Source organism: Miniopterus natalensis, chromosome 5 (assembly GCF_054644295.1).
Source record: "Miniopterus natalensis isolate mMinNat1 chromosome 5, mMinNat1.hap1, whole genome shotgun sequence".
Taxonomy (NCBI): domain Eukaryota; kingdom Metazoa; phylum Chordata; class Mammalia; order Chiroptera; family Miniopteridae; genus Miniopterus; species Miniopterus natalensis.
The window spans coordinates 5,949,012-5,975,052 of record NC_142085.1 but is presented as its reverse complement, the minus strand read 5'-3'; positions in this window follow the sequence as shown (position 1 = coordinate 5,975,052).

Below are 26,041 nucleotides of genomic sequence, written 5' to 3'. Positions count from 1 at the left end.
GGCCTTGGTGCCCAGCACAGGCTTTGGGGGGACTCCCCTTTTCTAAGCCCCCACTCTCTTACCCGACTCTGTGATGATTTCTTCAGTTCTCCCTACTCACACTCCATCCACTCAGGCATGTTTCTATGGTTTTTCAAAGCTGGCTACGTAGGATTTTAGGAGTAAATTGAGTCTGTGGTTGGCAGCAGGGGTGCTCTGCTGCTTCTCACAGGGCGGCCAACTTCCCCCTCCTCCTGCTGGAGAAAGGGAGACCGCTTTCTAAAGTATATGATTGTATAACCACTCTGCTACCCATCTGAAACTAATATAAAATACTTTTGATTGTAAACTATAATTGAAAAATAAAATTTTTAAAATATATATGGAACTCATACAACTCAGCCAAAATAACAAACAATCTAATTTTATAATGATCAGTGGAACTGAACAGACATTTTTAAAGAAGACATACAAATGGCCAACAGGTACATCAAAAGGTTCAACATCACTAATCATCAGGGGAATGCAAATCCAACCACAATGTGATACCACCTCACATCTGTCAGAATGACTATCATCAATAAATCAACAAACAATAAGTGTTGAGGATATGGTGAAAAGGGGCCTCTTGCACTGTTGGCAGGAATGAAAATTAGTACAACCATTATGGCAAACAATGTAGAGGTTGCTCAAAAATTAAAAACAGAACTGCTATATGATCCAACAATTCCACCTCAGGATATATATACACAAAGGAAATAGTGTTTTTAGCACTATTTACTGTAGTTAACACATTGAAACAACCAAAGTGTCCATCCACAGAACAGTGGATAAAGAATGTGTTACAGAAATACATATAACAGAATATTACTCAGCCACGAAAAAAAAGGAAATCCTGCCCTTTGCAACAATGTGGATAGGACGTTGAAGACATTATTCTAAGTGTGATTAGTCAGATAGAGCAAGACGAATACTGCATGTCCTCACATATGGAATCTAAAAATGCTGAACTTAGAAATGGGGAGTAGAATGCTGGTTGCCAAAGATTTGGGAGTGGGGAAAAGGGAGATTTGGTCAAAGGTACAAAGTTCCAGCTATAAGATAAGTTATAGAAATCCAATGCACAACATGGTGACTAAAATTAACATTAATATATTATATACATCCAGATTGTTGAGAATAATCCTTAAAACTAAACTTTTAACTAAAAAAAGGCAATTATGAGGTTTTAGAGGTGTTAACTATCCTTATAGGGGTAATCACTGCACAATGTCTACTTGTATCAAATCATCACATCATGCACTTTAAACTTATGTATGTTGTATGTCAATATCTCAGTGAAGGTGGAAAAATCAGTGGGGCAAAACCAGTTGCCCAGAGACAGAGCCTTGTTACATGATAAAATTATCTCAAACACTTAGAGAACCCAATAAATAATCTTGGGTCAATAGATTATCTTTATGGAACAAGAAAAAAAAATAGATGTTCTACCTCACACATTTCCTTGGCGGGAAAATCCAGGCTACTAATATACTTAAAACCTGAACTCATCACTATTAAAGGAAACTATAGGAGAATATATTTATGTTCTCAGATAGGGAGAGAGGAGGCTTTCTTTGTAAATACCCAAAAAACACACAAACATAAATGTTGACTAACAAAAATTCAAAACTTCTTATTGACACCAAACACTACACATAAATTTAAAAGACAAGAGACTTCCAGACTGAGAAAATATTTGCAATATGAATAATTATCATTGTTATCAGCATTAGGAATATATACAATCATTAAGAAAAAGAAATTAAATTGGATAAAAATAAATTTTGCAAAACAGGAAAAATGAATGCCTAACAAACATAGGAAAAGTTGCTAAATCTCTTTAATGATCAAAATACAGTGTAAAAATGAGATACTACTTTTCTCAAAATATACTGACCAAAATTTTAAAGCCTGACAAGATCAATTATTATTTATTGGGATGTGTGGTAAAATGGGAACTCTCATTCTCTGAAAAGTAATTCATCAGTATCTAAACTAAATATGTGCATACCATGAATTCTACTTCTCCTTAAAAACACTAGAGAAAAGCCTTAACTATGATCATAAGAAGACATGTACAAAGATGTTTGTTGTGACATTTATAATAATATAAAATCAGAAATAAATCAATGCAATGCATACCCATAAGATAAAGTACTATATAGCCATTTAAAATGAATAATAGCTGTATGTCTATTTGTACAGTCAAGGAAACTTCTTGAAACTTCTCAAACCATAGTGTTGAATGAAATAAGCCAGAAGCAAAATACGGGGTGGGGCAAATTAGGTTTACAGTTTCTCCTAAGGAAAATAATACAATAATTAATAAATAATAAAAGAATAAACTCTGTATTTTGCATACTCACAACTGTAAACTTACTTTTGTCCCATCCCACATTTTCAGATATAAAATAGTATTAAATATGACACATGCAAATTAAAGCAAAAGAATATTTAAACCCACAATATTGCTTAGGAATCCACACATTTATGAAAATGCTTTAGAAGTTCTTGGGTACACACTGAACTCATAATGGTGGTTGCCTCCAAGGAGCAACAGGAAGGAAATGAACCTGGGGTTGGTGATTCAAAGGGATTTTAGCCATCTCGGTAATATTTTTTTTCTTAGACAAGATTGGGAACAAATATGACCAATGTTACATTACAGGGAGTATAACTATTGATCCTGAGGTATTACTATTTTAATATTTTTTCAACACCTCAAAATGAAAACAAAACAGATAAAACAAATATCCTGTGAAGCCCTAAGGAAGTAGGTCATCATGGCTGTGGATCACCAGTGTGTTGACCTGCAGAAGACCCAGCCTCTCTTGCAATGCATCTGTCCCTTCAAGCCTGAAGAATCTCTAAGGGAGGAGAGGAAACAAGGTGGTGGCATAGTAACAGCTTCACCTGCCGCCTCCCGCAACCACATCAAAACCACAACTAAAATATAGAACCACCCTCACTCATAGCCTCCTGAGATTTGGCTGCGCAGAAGCCCCACAACCGGGGAACTGAAGAAGCACCGAGACCCGTAGGAGGGGCAGAGATGTGGACAGGTTGAGGTTAGATCTCGGAGACTCAGCCACGAGCCCACACCAGGCGCCATGATTGAAACCCGGGAAGGACATTGTGCCAGAGGATTCCCGGAGGAGTGAGGGGTCCCAGCCTCACAGCAGGCCCCCAGCCCAGGGCTCCAGGGCCGGGAAGAGACTTCCCCACAACTCCAGGCTGTGAAACCAGCGGGGACTTTCTCAAGGGTCAAGTAGGCTGTGGGAGCCCCAGGCTTTCCTCTTAAAGGGCCTGTGCATGGACTCTCTCAGACACGCTCCCTCTGAGCCCAGCGCCAGGCAACAGCTTGAAAGGACCTGGGACACTTGGGGAGGAACTAACATGCCTGAAATCTGGGCAAGAGCTGGAGGAGCAGCTTCCTCCCAGGCAGAAGGGCTGGCGGAGGCCCTGGTTCCTTTGGCGAGTCCTCCCCGCACACGGCCGGCAGGCAGGCACCATATTTGAATCGCCAGCACCAGACTCATACCTTTGGCCCTGCCCTGTGATTCCTGGAGACCCTGCCCCTCCCTACCTGCAGGCTCATCCAGGCCATTTCCAGGGTCTTTTCTGTGCAAGTAGCCTCTTGAGCCTCATGCTTAAGACTTTCCTAAAATCTCTCAAACAAACAGCAGCTGGCCTCAGCATGCCCCATATGGCTTGATAAGTGGCCCCAGGCCTGGCACTAGCAGCAGCCTGCATTGGCTCATAGCTTGGCCTCTCCTGGACACTTCCAAGCCCAGCACAAGTAGCAGCCATCTACAGTTTGCTGTGTAGCTCATGCTGGGTGGCCCTGGGAAAGGCACTGGCACAGGCTGACTTTGCATCTCCCGGAGGCCCCAGAGACAGTGCACCTGGTGGTCAGACTTGACCATGCTGGATTACAACCCTACCACATCCACAAGTGACACACTCAAGGGGCGCATTTGGTGAACACCAAAGCTCCACTGAAGTAAATCCTGCTCCATAGGGGTGTCTCCAGCATAGCAGCTCTTTGGCTGTAGTTGCAGCTGGTCCTCACAGCTGATTGGTCTGGGGATCAGTTCCTCCCAGTGGTGCCAATGACAACCAAGGCTCAACTATAACAGAACAGAGCACACAACTCACACAGGGGAGCACCTAGAAGGCCCAGCTCAGGTGACTGGGGAGGCTGAGCCACTGGACCCTACAGGACACCTACTACACAAAGTCACTCTACAAATTCTAGGAGACATAGCAGCTCTACCTAATACATAGAAACAAACACCAGGAAACAGCCAAAATGTGGAGGCAAAGAAACATGTCACAAGGGAAAGAACAGAAGAAATCTCTAGAAGATAAACTAAATGAAACATCCAAGCAAGCTAACAGATACAGAGTTCAGAATTATGGTTATAAGGATGCTCAAGGATATTAGTAAGAGTATGATGAAAATAATTGAGAAAATCGATGACATAATAAAGTACCAATTTGAAATGAAGGCTACACAAACTGAAATGAATAATTTATAGGGAATCAACAGTAGAGTAGAGGACACTGAGAATCAAGTCAGCAGTTTGGAACATGAAGAAACAAAAAACACTCAACCAGAAGAGAGAAAAGAATCCAGAAATATGAAGATAGCATAAGGAGACTCTGGGGCAACTTCAAGAAATTGAAAACCTATTTGAAAAAATAATTACAGAAAACTTCCACTACCTGGGGAAAGAAATAGACTTATAAGTCCAGGAAGCACAGAGGGTCTCAAACAAGAGGAACCCAGAGAGACCCACAGCAAGACACATCATAATTAAAATGCCAAAGGTTAAAGACAAAGAGAATCTTAAAAGCAACAAGAGAAAAGCAGTTAGTTACCTACTAGGGAGCACCCATACGACTTTCAGCTGATTTCTCAACAGAAACTTTGCAGACCAGAAAGGAGTGGCAAGAAATATTCAAAGTGATGAAAAACATGGAACTACAACCAAGATGACTCTAGCCAGCAAAGCTATCATTTAGAACTGAAGGTCAGATAAAGAGCTTTTCAGACAAGGGAAAGCTAAAGGAGTTCATCACCAGCAGACCAGCACTACAGGAAATATTGAAGGGTCTTCTTTAAGAAGAAGCTAATGAACAAAAGAATCTGATGAACTAAATAGATCCAGAGACATTGACGCATGTAACAGACGATCATATTTCAGAGGAAAGAGGGAAGGGGGGTGGGGGTAGGAAGAGATTAACCAAAGAAGTTATATGCATATATGCATAACCCATGGACACAGACAATAATGGGGTGAAGGCCTGGGGAGGGGGTGGAAGCGAGGTGGAGGGCGTCAATTGGAGGGAAAAAATGAGACACCTGTAATACTTTCAACAATAAAGATAAATTTTAAAAAAAGAGGATGGGACCACACATCCTCACCCACTGCTCCATCAGAGCAAGCCTTCTCTGGCTTCCTTTATTTTAACCACTGTCCATGAGGCTATTTGAAGGAAACCCTCTTACTCCCATGGCTAATACTCTTCTTTGTCAAGCATGCTGCCTCTGATGCTGAAAAAGCCACTGATCCTCAAAGTACCTCATGGTGCTGGGTTCCAAGAAGAATGAGGATTTCCTTCTCTACACTGATACTCGTTCTATGAGCCCAAAATAGCACCGCTTGAGTTCAGTCTCATAGCATATTTCAAATTGCTACTTAGTGGTCTTTGAACAAGAGCACACACACACACACACACACACACACACACACACACACTCTTACCCACTGAATGAATACTTTTCAACTTTAGTCCAACCCAGATTCATCCTTACAAAACAATAGCTTTCTTCTGGGTAGGATTTCTCATTCTGACATGGAGCAGTTTGATTACTCAGAGTCATAGTGCATCAATTGTTTCCTTTTCAAATCTTACTTCCCACATGATCTCTGCTTTGCTTTTTCATACCTAGCCCTTCCCAGTAATTTCCTAGAACAAAAGAAAAAGCTTCCCTAAAAGTGTATTAATTGCTTTGTGTCTTGCAAATAAAATTATTGTTCCTAGCCTCATCAAGTTTTCAAAATCTTACAGTTAAAATTCTGCCAGTGCTTAGGCACAAAATGCCATATGATCACCCCTCCTTCAGCAGTCACTTTTGTTCAGCTTCATGCATGGTGTGGCAGGGGTCACTTCCTGTCTGCAGATGCCTGGTGCCCGTTTCCCAGTAAGGCACAAAATCCTCCTGACTAGTGGGTCCATGAAGAGAGCAGAAGGAGAGGAAGGGTGTTCTGATACTGGCCACAGTGTGGAGAATTCTTCACTGATTCAGCACACATCTGTTAAGTGTCTGGTCTCACAGAAACCGTGCTAAGCGTGCAATTAATAAAGAACATAGAACTTGCTCTCAGACAAGGGAGTGACAACCTGGGCAAATCAAGAGATTGAAAATGTTGGTGGAGGTTGTGAGAGAAAAATGGAAAAGGAGCACCAAGAAGGTGGCTCACCTGAAATAGATGGGGGAGGTGGCACCCTTCCTGACCTGACAGATTCAGAGACCTCGATGGGAAGGTAAGAGACAGCTCCATCATTAGCTGCAGACCCCTCCTTCCACAGCAATCCCGAGAAAACATGGTCCTTGCTGAATCCCGCTCCCACCCACTACTAATCAGTGTGTGATGCTCATCCTGGAAAAGACATCAGTAAAAATGTTTCTATTTCATCAGACAACCATACTAATTTGTTTGTTTCTCTTTTTTATTTGAAGCGAGACCTGGGAAACCTAAAGGTAAGTCCCATGTTTCTCTCAATTCTGTTGTTATCATTGGTTTCTGATGGTATCTCAAGGCCCTCTTGTGCATTGTTTTTAGTGTGAATGTACCAACACAAGATTTATATTTCTGACTCTATGGTTTATTAATTTTTTTCAGCATTCCTCTCCTTCTAACGTCTTATTTCACTATTCCAATTTTCAGTAGCTGGCTCCATTTCAGCTATCAATGTCCATTTGGAGGCTATATTTGAAACTAATTGGTACTAAATGTGGCACTAAAATATTAAATAATATTAATTTAGTACTTACAGGCACTATACTCAGGGCTTTATACATGGATATGCATTACATCAGATAAGTATTGTTATTCCTAAACATATTTCTCATACCCTTTCCCCAAAATTCTGCTGGAATACTTATGAATTTATACAAAGCATAGACCACAAAGATTATTGAGGGGGAAAAAATGATTGATTTTTTCTTAGTAAGTTAAAATGTCCTACTGAAACAAGCAAGACTTAACATGTTTGAAAGCATTCACGGTGCGGACCTGGTGGGTGGCATGCTGGTGCCTGGGAGGAGGCAAAGTGGAGCTGTGCTCGTTTCTGACTGCTGCGGCTGCTCGTGTTTACTGGGTGTTGCACAAGCATCAACCACTTCTCCCCTCTCACACTACTAAACAGCATCCGAAAAATGAAACTGATAAACGAATAATTATGAGTGGGGTGAAAATCTCTCAGGATTGGCTCTATTGGCTTTTTGACAAAAAATACATTTTCAACTAAATATAATGTAGAAATGACAACGATAAGTGGGAAAACTCACGAAAGAGTAAGCAATGAGAGAAGGGAGTAGAGAGAAAATAGAAGCAGCATTTAAAGGAAATGAGGCTTTTCCAACTCTGCGGTATTTCAGTTTCCAAGAGGAGCTGAATGATAACTCATCTCTTTCCCACCCTTTCAAAATGAACATGCTACTAGAAAAGAGACTAGAATAACTCATGTAAAAGTCTTTGGAGCTTGTTCTTTCTTTTCATTCCAGGAATTCCTGCCTGGAAACGGTATCAGTAAGAATTCTGTTATCAATGTCAATTCTGTTTTCAGTGTCAACCCATACTAATAATTTGTATTTTAGCACATGCAGCAGTACCCATCAGTAAGTTCCTTTTCCTTTCATAAATCTGGTACAAACTGGGAATCCCAAAAACTGGAGAAAATTTTTTCTAATTCTGACCAATTCCATGTAATGTTTTTCTTTATAAATATTCCCTCTCTCTCTTACTTGGCAACCTGATGGGTTATTAATTATTCAATGAAAAGAATAAACAGTTGACTAAAAGTCCAAGTTTCAGAGAAATACTTTGTTTTCTAAAAAATTTTCAAATGGCTTTTAATAACAAACTTTTCATTCTGCAAAATATATATATATATGGGGCAAGACATAACAAATGTGGAGATACCAACAAGGAACAGAGGGAAAATCAGGAAGATATGTGTGGGAAGAAGAAAGAGATCACTTGCAATTAGCATTCAACTTTGTAATTGTTTAAAAATACTGTGCAGGACTAAAAATCCTCCATACTAGGTAAGAAGGCAGAATGACCTAAGCATGTGTGTACTAGCTCTCGCTGCCTTTCTGCTGCACTGAAATCTACGGAAGCCAGATGCGCCAGACTGGGACTGTTCCTCTACCACAAAACACATGTTAATCCCTCTGGTCTCACTATGGATGTCTTTTGGGGGAGGTTTGGTGTTCTCCAAATATCTTTTCCCTAACTCCTTGGAAAGAGTAAGAAAGGGAACTATATATATCCTTTATCCAAAAACTCTACTAATATGTCTTTGTTTCATGTTGTTCTGCCAGTTACTCCAATACCTCTTGGTAAGTTGTTATTCATCTATTTCCTAGTTCCAGTGTCCTTTAGAAGTTTTCCCTGATGGAAAGGATTTGGCATTCACATTTTCCAACCCTCCCTATTATCCAGTACACTTAGGTTACTAAAGAATTTAAAAACTATAATATAGCCAATGACTGGCAAAAGGTTTTTTTTAAAAAAAAAAAAAAAAGATAGAAAATTAAGACCCTGAGATAGCTATTTTTTACCTAATGAAGAAAAAATTTAACTATAATAAGCAATGCTGGCAATGCTTTGCAAAATATCATATATTCATACATCACTGATCCCACTTAAATTAATCGCACCCTTTCAGAAAGCAAATTTGCAGTATGTTGCAAGATACATAGAACATATTATCCTTTAAATTTATAATTCCATTTCCAGAGATATACCCTAAGGAATAATTTAAATGTGTTCATAGCAGCACAATTTACAATAGCTAAGATCTGGAAACAGCCCAAGTGCCCATCAGTAGATGAGCAGATAAAAAAGTTGTGGGACATTTACACCATGGAATACTATGCAGCTGTAGAAAAGAAGGATCTCTTACCTTTTGCAACAGCACAGATGGACCTGGAGGTTATTATGCTAAGCAAAATAAGCCAGCCAGAGAAAGACAAACATCTCATGATCTCACTTATATGTGGAATCTAAAGAACTTAATAAACTGATAAACAGAATAGATTCAATGACATGGCAGCATGGAAGAAACTGAGGAATCTCAGAGGGAAGGAGGGGAGTGGGGTGAGGAGAGATTAACCAAAGAATTTATAAGCATATATGCATAACCCAAGGACACAAACAATGGTGTGGTGAGGGACTGGGGAGGGGAGGAGGGTGGTCTGGAGGGGGTCAATGGGGAGAAAAGGGGACATCTTTAATATTTTGAACAATAAAAAAATAATAATAATTTAAATATGGAATAAAACTACTTGCATGATGTTGACTGGTTAAAAAAAAAAAAAAAAGATGGAAAGGTAATATATTGCAGTGGTTAAAAAAGGAATCAAGCAGACCTAGGTTCAAATCCCAGCTAAAATACTTATCAGATATGTGGATTTGTAAATTATTTAATCTCTGTAAAAATTTAATTTGTATTGTCCCTATTAGGTAATATCTCAAATCATTTCCTTGCAAACCTGATGTATGCATTCTCCTTATTCTACATCACTGAAACAACTGATTAACTTATTTACATATTAGTGGAGTGCATAAAAACCTACTGGTACAGAAAATATAGAGAAGGGAAAACAGTTTAAATACTTCCTCAACAGCTAATGGAGTCATCTGAAGATGCAGAGAGAGGGAAAGCAAAAAAGTCAGGTCTCTCAGCCAAAGGAGAGAAAACAGGGACTTTATGGAAGCCGAGTTCCTCCCACTCTGTTTCAAGGGTCTACCTTCGCACACTTTTCTGTAGAGGATTTCCAAGAGAAACACTTGTTCAGAAATTAACAAGGAATATGTAATTCTCTTTTCCCAGTTTCCTGAGAAACATATATAGATACTTTCCCCCACCCTTACCTATCTCTCCTAAAATAGACTTAATGTTTCATATTTTAGTTACTGAACGGTAATAACCTGACCAACTTTATTAGGCAGAGAGACCATGTTGTTACTCTTTCCAAATGATACCCTAGAGAGGACCATGCTTCTGGCTTTGATAAGGAATTCTGAAGTACCTCTAGCAGTTTAATTCTTTATTTGGCAGTCTTAAGAGCTTCACCTAGGTTAACATTATCTAGTGCAATCACTTTAAGTGTTGTGAGAGAGCTGGGTATTTTTATCAGATGACAAAATGTTGGTCCATTCTTACCATTTTTAGCAGCACTTGCATTAAGACAAATTCTTTTCAAGACACTAGGCAGAGGTATGACTTTCATTTGAATGAGATTTTCTGTATAAATTCTCCAGCGGCCTATCTTCCAGCAGCTTTCCATATTTCCTCCACCCCATATACAAGGCCAACAATTTTTACCTAATGACTGTATTTCAACTCTTTTCTAAATGACCTGTGAGCAAAGAATAAATCTTTAACTTATTGTAATCACAAACTTTACAGTCACTATTAACTCATAATTCATAAATAATACTTATCTATAATAATTGAATATAGTTAATATTTGAAGCTAACTGTAATATCTAAATATAAACACTTTTCACTTGCCAGAATGTCTACTATCAATTAATCAACACACAAGTGCTGGCAAGGGTGTGGAGAAAAGGGAACCCTAGTGCACTGCTGGTGGGAATGCAGATTGGTGCAGCCACTGTGGAAAACAGTATGGAGTTTCCTCAAAAAATTAAAAATCAAACTGCCTTTTGACCCAGCGATCCCACTTCTGGGAATATATCCTAAGAATCCTGAAACACCAATCAGAAAGAAGATGTGCACCCCTATGTTCATAGCAGCATTATTTACAATAGCCAAGAACTAGAAATAGCCCAAGTGCGCATTTGTAGATGAGGGGCTAAAAAAAAGAAAAGAAAAAAAAAAGATGGTACATTTACATCGTGGAATACTACGCAGCCATAAAAAAGAAGGGACTCTTACCTTTCCAGGCATCATGGATGGACCTGGATATTATTATGCGGAGTGAAATAGCCAGTCAGAGAAAGATAAATACCATATGATCTCACTTATTTGTGGAATCTAATGAACAAAATAAACTGACAAACAAAACAGAAACAAGAGGCATGGATACATGGACCAGACTGACAGCTGTCAGAGGGGAAGGTGGGGGACTGAATGAAAAAAGGCGAAGGGATTAGCAAAGAATGTATATGCATAAGCCATGGAAACAGACAACAGTGTGGTGATGGCCAGAGGGAAGGGGGGGAGGGGACAGGGGTTGGGTGGAGGCAGGTAAAGAGGGAAAATGGAGACATCTGTAAAAGTGTCAACAGTAAAAATAAAGTTTAAAAAAATTTTTCAATTAAATAGCAAAAACAAAGAAATGACTAGAATATCAGTAATGAAATCTCTGCTTTGAGGAAATAGTGTCAGATATTAAGAAGGGAGCAATTATGAAAGTAAAAATAATTAATAAATATAAACTAATATTAACCCAATACTAATTACTGCATGCCATCCCTCACCAGTCCTGTTAGCTGTAGTTTATATGAAGCTGTCATTCTATTGATGTCTCCAGCTATGCCCTTCAGGCCTAGGCTACTGGACAAAAACTACATAGAGATTGATTTACCCTATTTCATTGCAGCTTCCTTCTTAGGAGGGACTGTGGTCTGAGAAATTCTTTTTCTTCCTCCCCTCAATAAAGTCACTGAATTTCTGGAAGCTTGAATTTTGGAAGCTTAAGTTGAACTAGAGTTCTTTTTCAAACCCACCAATGTGCTGCTTGGTTGGCATTTCTAGCGTCTTTGGCCTCCCACAGGGTTTGGGTTTCATGCTCTGATTGGCTGTAATCACTTCTGTTAATTCAAAACCTAAGTGGCATATTTCCCCATCTACTTTGCTTTCATATTTTGCTGCATTTCCTAAAATTATTGATTGTAAGTGAAAAATCTATTGATGCAATGAATAAAGAGGACAGACATAATATGGATTTGTCATTAAAAAACAAATTTTGTAAAGTAATAAAGACTTAGTTCAAAACTAGTACAAAATAATATTGAATGTGAACTATAATTGAAAAATAAAATTTTTTTAAATGAAAAAAACATTTTAAGACTTTAGTTCAGATCCTTTTGAAGTAAGGCAGGAATAAATAAACTAAGAGATGGACCTAGAAAAATAATGTAATGAATGGTGAAAATAAAACAGAGACATTATAAGATTAGAGATTGAAATAAGAAGAAAAATAGGGACAAAAAATACTTTATTAGAAAAAGTAAGTTTTACTCATATAACCCATTACACAGGCCTTCCAAAATGGCCTAGATATTTAGGCTATTAAAGCAGACTTAATATTGAGTTAATAAGGGATAGCATATTTGTATAGGATTTAATGTTTACCCAAAGTCCCTTTTCTGATATTCCAAGTGGATTTTCAATGAGAACTAAATACATAATTCAGAAAAATAATAATTTATTTTATTTTATTTTTCAGCATTTGGTCCAGTAGCAGCTGGTAAGTTCATTGTCTTTCTCAGCTTCCTGTGGTCCTCTGTTATGTCTGGGTTCCTGTGTTTGCACTGACACTTTTGACATCTGACAACACTGAATCTGGAGAGTCAGATTATCTTCCATCTCTTTTCCTCCATGTTTTCTAGTATTTCTTTAGGTTACAATAGTTTGGGATTTGGGAGGGGAGTTGTTGGTTTGTTTTTTATTTTGGTTTTGGTTTTAGTAAATCAAAGGCCCACAGAAACAAGAATCAATATGTCAAGAACAGAGGGGGGAAAAAGTTGTTCTTTTGTTTAGATAATTAGGTTATGAAAGAGAAACAATGCTGGCAAAATATGTTCTGGGCAGATGACAGGAAAGACCATGGAAATAACACATTAAGAAATTTATATTTTGCCCGGCCGGGCGTGGCTCAGTGGTTGAGTGTCGACCTAGGATCCAGGTGATCTGGGTTCGATTCCCAGTCAGGGCACATGCCCGGGTTGCGGGCTGCAGCCGATCAATGACTCTCTCGTCATTGATGTTTCTATCTCTCTCTCCCTCTCCTTTCCTCTCTCTGAAATCAATAAAGATATATTTTTTTAAAAAAAAAATTTATATTTCAATCTGAAGCTATATAGTCACAAAACAAAATTCCAGAACATAAAAGGTGGAAAAATAAAATGAGAAGATATGAGTACAAGTAAGAGTATAAGGAGGAACAGATTGTGCAATGTAAACAAGGAAAACATTAACTAAAATAGAGTGGAAGACAAAGGAGGTTGATCTTTGTCCTCTCCATAAAGTTTATCATATCTAAATCTGGACCACTATTGTTACTCAGAGAATACAGGTTATGAGCAGTGCTGTGGAAGCCTTTTCTAACTTCTTCTCCCTGAATAAATTGAATTGAGACTTGCCTTTAATAATTCTCAGGTAAACAACAAAAATTTATTTGTTTCCATTTAAAAAAAAAAAAAACTGTTCATCTAAATGCACCAATTAAAGATCAAAAATTAGCCTGGTCAGCATGACTCAGCAGTTGAGCATCAACCTACGATCCAGGAGATCTCAGTTTGATTCCCAGTCAGGGCACATGACCAGGTTGCAAGCTCAGTCCCCAGTGGGGGTTGTGCAGGAGGCAGTCAATCAATGACTCTCTCATCATTGATGTTTCTATCTCTCTCCCTTCCTCTCTCTGAAATCAATAAAGATATGATTTTGTTTTAAATTAGCAGAACACAAAATCAAAGAAGAACTAAATAAATGGAATGATATTCCATGTTCATGGATAGGAGACTCAAAATTGTCATGATGTCATTTCGTCCCAACTTAATACAGAGATTTAATGCAATCCCAACAAAATCTCAACAAGGTATTTTGTGGATATTGACACTGATTCTAAGTATATATAGAGAGGCAAAAGACAGGGTATAGCCAATACAATATTGAAGGAGAAGAACAAAGTTGGAGGACTGGCATAACCCAATTTCAAAACTTACCTATAAAGCTCCAGTAATCCAGACAGTGTAGTATTGGTGAGAGAATATATAAATAAATCACTGCAACAGAATACATAGCCCAGAAATAGTCCCACATATATACAGTCAGCTATTCTTTAACAAAGGAACAAAGGCAATGGTGCAGACTCTTTGCAGCAATGGAGCAAAAAGAGTCCTTTCAACAAACAGTATTGAAACAACTGGACACCTACTTGCAAAAAAATGAATCTGAACACAGATCTTACAGCCTTCAAAAAAATAGCTCAAAAGGGATCACAGACCTAAACATGAAGCCCAACATTATAACACTCCTAGAAAATAACATAGGGAAAAAATCTGGATGACCTTGGGTATGGCAATCACTTTTTAGATACAACACAAAGGGAATGATACATGAAAGAAATAACTGATAAGCTGGACTTCATTAAAATTAATGTTTGCTCTGCAAAAGAAGGGAATTAGAAGATGAGCCACAGACTGGGGGGAAATATTTGCAAAAAATACATCTGCTAAAAAACTAATTCAAAATATACATATAACTCTTCAAACTCAGCAATAAGAAAACAAGTAAAAAATGGGCCAAAGGCCTTAACAGACAATTCAACAAATAAGATATATGGATGGCAAAGAAGCATGTGAAAAGATGCTCTACATCATATATCATCAAGGAAATGCAAATTAAACAAAAATGAGATACTACCATATGCCTATTAGAATGGCCAAAGCTCAGAACACTAACAGCACTAAATTCTAGCAAGGATGTGGAGCAGCAGGAACTCTCATTCATTACTGGTGGGAATGCAAAATGGTACAGCCACTTTAGAAGACAGTTTAATGTTTTCTTACAAAACTAAACATACTCTTACCATACAATCTAGCAATCATGCTCCTTGGTATTTACCAAAAGGCAATGAAAACTTATGTCCACACAAAACCTGCAACAGCTTTACACATAATTTCCAAAACCTAAAAGCAACCAGATGCCTTCGGTAGGTAAATGGATAAATTGTGATACACACAGACAATGGAATGTTATTCTGTGCTAAAAAAAATAAAATAAAAAATTGAGCTATCAAATCATGAAAAGGCAGGGAAAACAACTACATTCACGGTGGGGCAAAAGTAGGTTTACAGTTATGAGTATTTGAAACATAGAGTTATTAGAACTATTGTAATAATCATAACCTTCATGTCTTTTTCCATACTAACAACTGTAAACTTATTTTTGCCCCACCGTGTATTACTCTGTGAAAGAAGCCAATCTGAAAAGACTACATACTGTATATTTCCAACTATGTGGCATTTTCAAAAGGCAAAAGTATGGAGACAGTAAAAAAAATCTGTGATTGCAGGGATGGGGTGGGTTGGGGACTGAGGAAGAATGAATAGGCAGAACAGAGATGATTTTTAAGCCAGTGAAAATCTCTGTTTGATACTGTAATGATGGATACATGCCAACATACATTTGTCCAAACCCATCGAATGTACAACAGCAAGAATGAACAATAATGTAAAACGATGGACATTGGGTGATTGTGATGTGTCAAAGTAGATTCATCAGTTGTAACAAATGTACCGCTCTGGTGGAGGATGTTGATCATTGGAGAAGCTATGCTCATGTGTGGGGGCAGGGAAATCTCTGTACCTTCCTCTTAATATCACAGTGAACCTAAAACTGCTATAAAAAATAGTGACTTTAAAAAATTATCAGAGTAGATTTTAAAAACATGACCCAATTATATGCTATCTCTAAGAAACTCACTTCAAATTTAACAATAAAAGTAAAAGAATAGAAAATAAAAACATTGAAAGCATTATTTTTTTTAATCTTTGTTGTTGAAAGTATTACAGATGTCCCCTTTTTTCCCCATTGACCTCTTTCACCCCACACCCACTCCCTGCCCCAGGCCTTCACCACACTATTGTCCGTGTCCATGGGTTATGCATTTATGCATATAATATTTGTAAAACAGCAGTGGTTATATTAATATCACATAAAGTATACCTCAGAGCAAAAATTTACCAGGGACATTACATAATGATTCAAAGAGCAATCAATACACCGAGTGGACACAGAAATCCCAAATGTGTATGTCCCAAACAACAGAGCTTCAAAATTCATAAGACAGAAAACTGATAAAACTGAAAAGAGAGATAGAGAAACTCAAAAACATAGCTGGGAAATTCAACATCCCATTCTCAGCAACTGACAGGACTCCTAGGTCACGGAAGAGGTGAAATAATTAGCCATGCAGATATCTGAGGGGAGATTATTTCAAGCAAACAGGACAATAAATAAACCACTCTGACATAGAAATATTTTCAGACTGTTTGAGGAAAAGCAAGGGAGGCTGGAGTGGAACGAAAAATAAGATGAAGAGAACCTATCAAAGAGTAATGGGGGACAGATCATTTGGGGTCTTCCTTTGAAAAGTATGTAATGACTTTGACTTTGGTCAAGCAAGATATGGGGAGTCAGAGGTGGATCTGACGCAGGGGAGTGACCTGATCCGACAGAGACTTTAAAAGGATCCCAGTGGCTGCTGTATTAGGATTGATTGGAAGGCAAGGATGAAAGCAGAGAGAGCAATGAGAGAGAGGACAGTAATTTGGATCACAGTGAGAGTCACAAAGGTAGTGAGAAGTATTGGGTTCTTATAACACACTGAAGGGTCTGTTGCCCCACTCTTGTATTGTCTCCTGCTGAGGTTGTGTGTGTGTGTGTGTGTTACTTTATTTTTATTGTTCACATTATTACACATGCTCCCACTTTCCCCCCTTTGCCCACCTCCCCCCGCCTTCGCCTCCCCCTTCCCTCTGGCCATCACAATACTGTTGTCTGTGTCTATGGATTAAGCATATGTGTTCTTTGGCTAATCCCTTCACCTTCTTTCACCTAGTACGCCCTTCCCCCTCCCTTCTGGCAGCTGTTGGTCTGTTCCATGTATTCATGCCTCTGTTTCTATTTTGTCAGTCAGTTCACTTGGTTCCATAGGTTGTGCTTTTTTAAAAATTTATCTTTATTGTTGAAAGTATTACAGATGTTCCCTTTTTTCCCCACTGACCCCTTCTACCCTGCATCCGCCCCCTCTCCACAAGCCTTCACCACACTTATTGTCTGTGTCCATGAGTTATGCATTTATGCATATAAATTCTCCCCTAGAGGTTTTGATGGTACCTTAGAAGAAAGAATTTGGGAAATAGGAATAGGGAAGTACTTACTAGTAAATTCCTAATCTATTTCTAGCACTTTAGGTTTCTTTAGGACAGAGGTAGGCAAACTTTTCTGTAGTGGGCCAGATAATAAATATTTTCAGTTTTGCAAGCCATAAGATTCTGTCACAACTCTGATACTGTAGCACAAAGGCAGTCTTAAACAATATGTAAGAGAAAGAGCATGGATGTGTCCAATGAGACATTATTTGTAGTTATTGAAATTTGAATTTCAAATAATTTTCACATATTACAAAATTACAAAATTTTATTTTTATTTTTTTCAACCATTTAAAAATGTGATATTTATTCTTACCTCATAAGGACATTCAAAAATAGGTGACAACCTGGCTTTGTTTCCTGGGCTGTGCTGTGTCAACCCCTGATCTAAAATTTAAGTACTCATTTTCATCCCTGGAAAACATAATCCTGGATATTGTGTTTCTCACAATTTCACCCTTTCTTATTATTTTGTGCTTTTAAATAGTAGGTGTACCAAGTAACATCAACATAGGAGATATACCCACATTTCAGTGCCCTGCAACAAATGTACCTTAAATATTTCATAGAGCAATGTCAGTGAATAGAGTTTGCACACATCTAAGAAAGACCATTATACATTCCCTGAATTATAAATTGTAATCTTGAAACTCTAAACAAAATTGCTAATGATTAATGAAAGTAAAGACAATTTAAAGTCACTAATCACAGTGACATCAGCATTACAGCTGGATGAGTAATTTCTTTATTCTTTCCCTTTGATTTACAACTAATTAGACATCATAACAGATCTTAAGTGCCCCTGGACATTAAAACAGGACACCTGGGAGTTTCTACCCACCTGAACATCTGAAAGTGAACACATAAGGCCTCTGTGGGGGCAGCGGATCCAAGAAAGTCCATGAGCCTGCCCCATCACCACTCCCTGTAATCAGAAAAAAGAGAACCCTCAAAGTGCAAAACTGGGCAGATACCCACAGCCAACAGAGAATCTGTGGAGATCCAGACTGCCTGATGGGGGGATCCAGCATGCCATCAGAGTGGGAGAGAGCTGTGCTTTGAGGCAGAGCAGAGGGAGGAACTCGCTTACTGGACCTTACTTCCTCAGGGCCACACTGCAAGGCTCTGGGCTTTTGGCGGGTCAAGGAAGTTGGAAAGAAAAAGTGGTGAGTGAACAAATGGCTGCCTTAGCTGTGCAGGTTGCCACTGGAGAGGCCCATTTCTCTAGAGCAGTACCCAGATATCTGAGGAGGAACATCCGTTACTGGGAAGGATGAGAAGAAAGGGAAAGAAACAGGCAAAAATACAAAGTACTGAAGGAATGCATTTCTGTTCCCTGCTTAGATTTCAGCAGGAGGTGGGACCACAGACCTCTGGGAGTGCCCCTATGGACACTCTCCAAAGCCAGAGAGGTGTGAAGCCATAACTCCCACAACTCTGCTGACAGCTCTTGTGTGTGTTCCCAAGTGCAGCTCCTAGAGCTAGTTCCTGAAGGAGAAACCACAAATGAGCTATAGCACCACCTTCTGGAGTACATGGGGAAAAAAATGTTTTTAATAGCCAGCCTGAATTGTAAGAAACAAAGTAAATATAAATTCTTAACTAAGGATGTGTTTGCTACTTCAAATACAAAACCAGAAGCACAAACTATTCCAGAAAATTCAAAAGGAGGAAAAAACCCCAAGTTCGTTTTATGAGGCCAGAATCATCCTAATCTGAAAACCAGATAAACACAGTACAAAGAAAGAAAATTACAGGCCAATATCCCTGATGAACACAGATGCTAAAATCCTCAATAAAATACTAGCAAACTGGATCCAGCAATACATTAAAAAGATCATACATCACGACCAAGTGGGATTTATTCCAGGGATGCAAGGCTGGCATAATATTCACAAATCAATCAATGTGATACATCACACAAACAAAATTAAGAACAAAAATCACATGATCATATGAATAGATGCAGAAAAAGCATCTGACAAAATCCAATTTTTGATAAAAACTCTCAAAAAAGTGGGACTAGAGGGATCATACCTCAATAAAGGCCATATACGACAAACCTGCAGCTAACATCATACTCAATGGTAAAAAACTAAAACCATTTCCCTTAAAAACAGGAACAAGACAGGGGTGTCCACTTTCACCACTCTTATTCAACATAGTACTGGAAGTCCTTGACACAGCCATCAGACAGGAAGAAAACATAAAAGGTATCCAAATTGGAAAGGAGGAAGTAAAACTGTCATTATTTGCAGATGACATGATACTGTACATAGAAAACCCTAAAGGCTCCATGAAAGTACTACCAGATTTGATAAATGAATTGGTCACGGTAGCTGGATACAAAATTAACATCCAGAAATTGACAGCATTTTTATACACCAACAATGAACTCTCAGAGAAACTAAAAAAAAATACCATTTACCACTGCAACTAAAAAAATAAAATACATAGGAATAAATTTAACCAAGGAGGCAAAGACCTGTACCCAGAAAACTTTAGGACACTGAAAAAAGAAATAGAGGATGATATAAACAAGTGGAGTAATATACCATGCTCAATGGATTGGAAGAATTAGTATTACTAAAATGTCCGTACTACTCAAAGCAATCTATAGATTCAATGCAATTCCATTACAATACCAACAGCATATTTCACAGAGCTAGAAAAAATATTCCAAAAATTTTTACAGAACCAAAAAAGACCCCAAATAGCTGCAGCCATCTTGAGAAAGAAGAACAGAGTGGGGAGGATCAGTTTACTAGATATCAAACTGTACTACAAAGCCATTGTAATCAAAACAGCCTGTTATTGGTACAACAGACATATAGATGAATGGAACAGAACAGAGTCCCAGAAATAGACCCACACCATTATGGTCAGTTGATATTTGACAAAGGAGGCAAGAACATATAATGGAGTAAAGACAGTCTCTTCAATAAATGGTGCTGGGAAAATTGGACAGGTACATGCAAAAAAAAAAAAAAAATGAAACTACATCACTAACTTACTCCATACACAAGAATAAATTCAAAATGAATAAAAGACTTAAATGTAAATAAGGAAACCATACAAATCTTGGAAGAGAACATAGGCAGCAATGTCACAGACATATCACATAGTGGAATTTTCAGGATGCATCTCCTAAGGCAGGAGAAAATAAAGAAAAAATAAACAAATAGGACTACATTAAACTAAAAAGCTTCTGCACAGCAAAAGAAATCAACCTCAAAATACAAAGGAAACCCAGGGTATGGGAGAACATATTTGCCAAAGATGTATCTGATAAGAACTCATACAACTCAACAAGAGGAAGACAAACAATCCAATTTAAAAATGGCCAATGACCTAAATACACACTTCTCCAAAGAGGACATACAGATGGCCAAGAGACATGAAAAAATGCTCAATGTAGCTAATCATCAGAGAGATGCAAATTAAACCACAATGAGATATCATTTCACACCTGTCATAATCGCTACCATCAACAAATCAACAAATGACAAGTGCTGGTGATGGTGTGGAGAAAAGGGAACCCTAGTACATTGCTGGTGGGAATACAGATTGGTGTGGCCACTATGGAAAACAGTATGGAGTTTCCTCAAAAAATTAAAAATGAAGCTGCCTTTTGACTCAGTGACCCCACTTCTAGGAATATATCCTACGAATCATGAAATGCTAATCAGAAATATATGCACCCCTATTTTTATAGCAGTGCAGTTTACAATAGCTAAGACCTGGAAACAGCCCAAGTGCCCATCAGTACATGAGTGGATAAAAAAGCCATGGGACATTTACACTATGGAATACCATGCACCTGTAAAGAAGAAGGATCTTGTACCCTTTGGGGCAGTATGGATGGACCTGGAGAAAATTATGCTAAGCAAAATAAGCCAGGCAGAGAAAGACATGCATCTTATGATCTCACTTATGTGTGGAATCTAAAGAACTTAATAAACTGATGAACAAAATAGGTTCAGTGACATGGAAGCAAGGATCAGACTGAGGAATCTCAGATGGAAGGTGGGGGTGGATGTATGGGTTTGTGGGCCTGTGGGTAGGGAGAGATTAACCAAGGAATTCATATGCATATATGCATAACCCAAGGACACAGACAATTGTGTGGTGAGGGACTATGGAGGGGGGTGAGTAGGGAGTGGAAGGAGTCAATGGGAAGAAAAGGGGACAGCGGTAATACTTTGAATAATAACCAAAAAAAGCAGAGGCACATATAATTAAACACTATGTAACATAAAGTAAATAAGTAACACCAAAAAAAAACAAAATAATTTTTCAGCAACCAATCTCTGAGGCACAGAATATTACATTCTAAATCATAAAGAATTTAAAATTCTGGTATGAAGAAATTTAATGAGCTACAAAGAAACTCAGGAAAACAATTCCATGAACTCAGGAATGAAATCAATGAACAGAGAAGTTATTTTTCTAAGAAACTGAAATTATAAGAAAGAACCAAACAAACTCCAGGGCTGAAAAATTTATAAATGAGATGAAAGATGCAATAGAGTGTATAGATGGCAAGGCAGATGAAATGGAAGAAAGAACAAATGACGTGGAGGATAGTAATATAAAAATCATTCAGTTACAAAAGGATAGTAAACAGATTTTTTTAAAGTGAAGAAACTCCATGAAAGCTCTAACAGATTTCATCAGAAACTCAAATGTAAGAATAGTTGCTGTGCCAGAAGAAGATGGAGAGAGAAGGGGGGCAGAGAGTTTAAAGAAATAATAGCTGAGAACTTCCCAAACTTTGGGAAAGAATTGGAGATACAAGTCCATGAAGCTAATAGGACATCCTATTACCTAAGTGCAAAAAGACTTTTTCAAGACGCATTATAATGAAACTGGCAAAAGCCAATAATAAAGAAAGAATCTCAAAGACAGCAAAGAAAGGAAAGATGTAACCTATAAAGTAACCACCATTAAGCTATCAGCAGATTTCTCAGCAGAAAGTCTATAAGCCAGGAGAAAGTGAAATATATATATATATACAAAAGGTTTAAAGATAAAAGTTGTCACCCAAGAATACTTTCCAGAAGTTATGAAAAAATGAAAAAATGAAGTAAATGAAAAAATAAAACACTTCCCAGAAAAGCAAGAGCTGAGAGAGTTCACCAACACTAGATCTGTTTTACAAGAAATGCTGAGAAGAGTTCTTCAAGCTGAAATAAAAAGACACTAATCAGCAACATAAAAGCATGAAGAAGCCATCTTTCTCAAGCAAAGCACATACCTCCATGTGGCATCAGCTGGAGGCAGGGGGAGCAATAGCCCCACCCTCTGGAATCTCTCTTGCCCCACCCTGTGGAGCTTATGCCCTGCTAAGGAGTAAAGTCAGAGGCTCTTTCAGTGACTGAGCCTAATAGGCAGTTTATGGGGGGAGGCAGAGGTGGATCTCTGGGTGCTTTGAAAATTTTGGTGACCTGTGCCTAGGCCCAGTTCTGGTAAAAGCCAGACTTGGGGCATAGCTTGTTCCTTGCCACATGCACCAGGCCAGCAGAGGCAGCCACAATCCGTGCATCACTGATAGCTCCAAAAAGTTGCCCAGGTCCAGTCACAGACAGTGTCTGACATTGTTCTGCATCAGAGTCACACCCAAGAGGCCCAGAACCAATAAACCCAGTGGCCAACTTCAGACAACTGAGCAGGATCCAATAAACTTCCCAAGCGGCATATCCAAAGGAAAATCTCAACAGATACCAAACCTTGCTGAGGCTAATTCTGCTTCATGTGCTCAGCACCTGCACAGCATGCCACATTGGGGGCTGAGCCTCACAGTCAGCCAGCCTGAGAGTCAGTCCCATGCACAAAAAGGCCAATGACAAGACTCAATTACAAAAGGAGGGCCAACATAACCCACACAAGGAGCACTTCTAGAGCACCCAGCACAGGTGATCAGGGAGACTGTGCCACTGGATCCCAAAGGACACCTATTACATAAGGCCACCCTGGGAAGACTGGGAGTCATAGCAGATCTACCTAATACATAGAAACAAACACAAAGAGACAGCTAAAATTAGGAGACAAAGAAAGAAGACCCAAATAACAGAACAGGAGAAACCTCCAAAAAAAGAGCTAAATGAAGTGGAGGCAAGCAATTTATCAAATATAGAGTTGAAAGTAATGATTATAAGGATGGTCAACAGCATGAAAAAGGACATAAAAACCATAAAAGAGGACCAGTAGAAATAAAGAATGCAATATCTGAAATAAAGAATACACTGGAAGTAATAAACAGTAGGTTGGATGAAGCAGAGGATCAAATCAGTGATTTGGAAGACAACATAGAAAAAAACACCAATCAGAGTTCCAAAAGAAAAAAGAATGAGGATAGTTTAAGGGAGCTTTGGGACAGCATGAAGCACAACAACATTCACATCATAGGGGCCCCAGAACAAGAAGAGAGAAAGCAAGGGATTAAGAACCAATTTGAAGAAATAATGACTAAAGACTTCCCTAAACAGGTAAAGGAAAAAGACACACCAAGTCCAGAAAGCACAGAGTCCCAAACAAGATGGACCGAAAGAGGCCCATTCCAAGAAGCATCATAATTAAAATGGCAACGGTTAAAAACAAAGAAAAAATCTTAAGTACCAAGAGAAAGGCAGTTAGTTATCTACAAAGCAGCTCCCATAAAGGTGTCAGCTGATTTCTCAGCAGAAACATTTAAGGCCAGAAGGAACTGGCCTTAAATATTAAAAGTAATGAAGAGCAAGGACCTATAAACAAGGCTACTTTACCCAGCAGGGCTATCATTTAAAATTGAAGGAGAAATAAAAAGCTTTCCAGACAAGACAAAGTTAATGGAGTTTGTTACCACCAAGCCAGTGTTATCAAAAAAAAAAAAGTTAAAGGACATGCTTGAAGATGACAAAGAAGAAGAAGGACAAGGAGGAGGAGGAAGAGAGGAACATAGTTTAAAAAATAAAATGGCAATAAATACGTATCAATAACCACTTTAAATGTAAATGGCTTAAATACTACAATCAAATAACATAGAGTAGCTGAATGGATAAGAAAATAGGTCCCATGTATATGCTGTCAGCAACAGACCCACCTCAGAATGAAAGATACACACAGACTGAAAGTAAAGAGATAGGAAAGGTATTTCATGCAAATGGAAATGAAAGGGGGAAAAAAGCTGGGTGGCAATACTTATATCTGGCAAAATAGACTTTAAACCCAAGGCTAGAGTAAGAGACAAAGAAGGACAATACATAATAATAAAGGGAGCAATCCAACAAGAGGATATGACCCCTATAAACATTTGTGCACCCAACATAGGAGCACCTAAATATGTAAAGCAAACCTTGATGGACAAAAAGGGAGGGATTGACAGTAATACATTCATAGTAGGGGATTTCAACACCCCATTGACATCAATGGATAGATCTTCCAGACAGAAAATCAACAAGAAGACAGTGGCTTTAATGACACACTAGATTAAATGGATTTAATTGATATATTTACAGATTTCACCTCAAATCAGCAGAATATACATTTCTTCAAGTGCACATGGAACATTTCCTAGGATAAACCACAAGCTGGGACACAAAACAAGTCTCAATAAATGTAAGAAGAGCCTTTTCTGATGTGACTTGGTTGGTTGGATGTTGCCCTACACTCCGAAAGGATGTGGGTTCGATTCTCATTCAGGGCACATACCTAGGTTATGGGTTCTAATCCCTGTAGGGGTACATATGGTAGGCAATTGATCAATATTTCTCTCACACATTGACATTTCTCTCCAGCTCTTTCTCTCCCTTCCCCTCTCTCTAAGATTAGTGAATATAATCTAAGGTGAGGATTAAAACTAAATAAATAGCCCTGGCCGGTGTGGCTCAGTTGGTTGGAGTGTCATCCAGTGTATGAAAAGGTGGGGTGTTTAATTTCCGGTCAGGGCACATACCAAGGTTGCAAGTTTGATCCCCAGTCAGGGTGCATGTGGAATGCAACAAATCGATGTTTCTCTCTCACATCAATGTCTCTCTCTCTCCCTCTCTCTCTCCCCTTTCCTTTATTTAAAATCAATTTAAATAAGTAAATAAATATAAATAAATGTAAGATGGAAATCATATCAAGCATCTTCTCTGACCATAATGGTATGAAACTAGAAATTGATCACAAGAAGAAAACTGAAAAACACACAAAGACATGTAGGCTAAATAACATGCTACTAAACAATGAATGGATTAACAATGACATCAAGGAATAAGTTAAAGGATGCCTTGAAACAAAAAAAAAAAATGGGAATACAACAACCTAAAATCTGTGAGACATAAAGCAGTCCTAAGAGGGAAATTCATAGCATTCCTGATATATCTCAAGAAACAAGAAAAAACTCAAATAAATGATCTAACCTTACACTTAAAGAAACTTGTAAGAGAACAACAAAGTCCAAAATGAGTACAAAGAAGGAAATAATAAAGATCAGAGAAGAAATAAACAAAATAGAGTCTAACAAAACAATTAAAAAGATCAATGAAACCAAGAGCTAGTTCTTTGAAAAGATAAACAAAATCAGCAAACCTTTAACCAGACTTATTAAGAAAAACAGAGAGGAC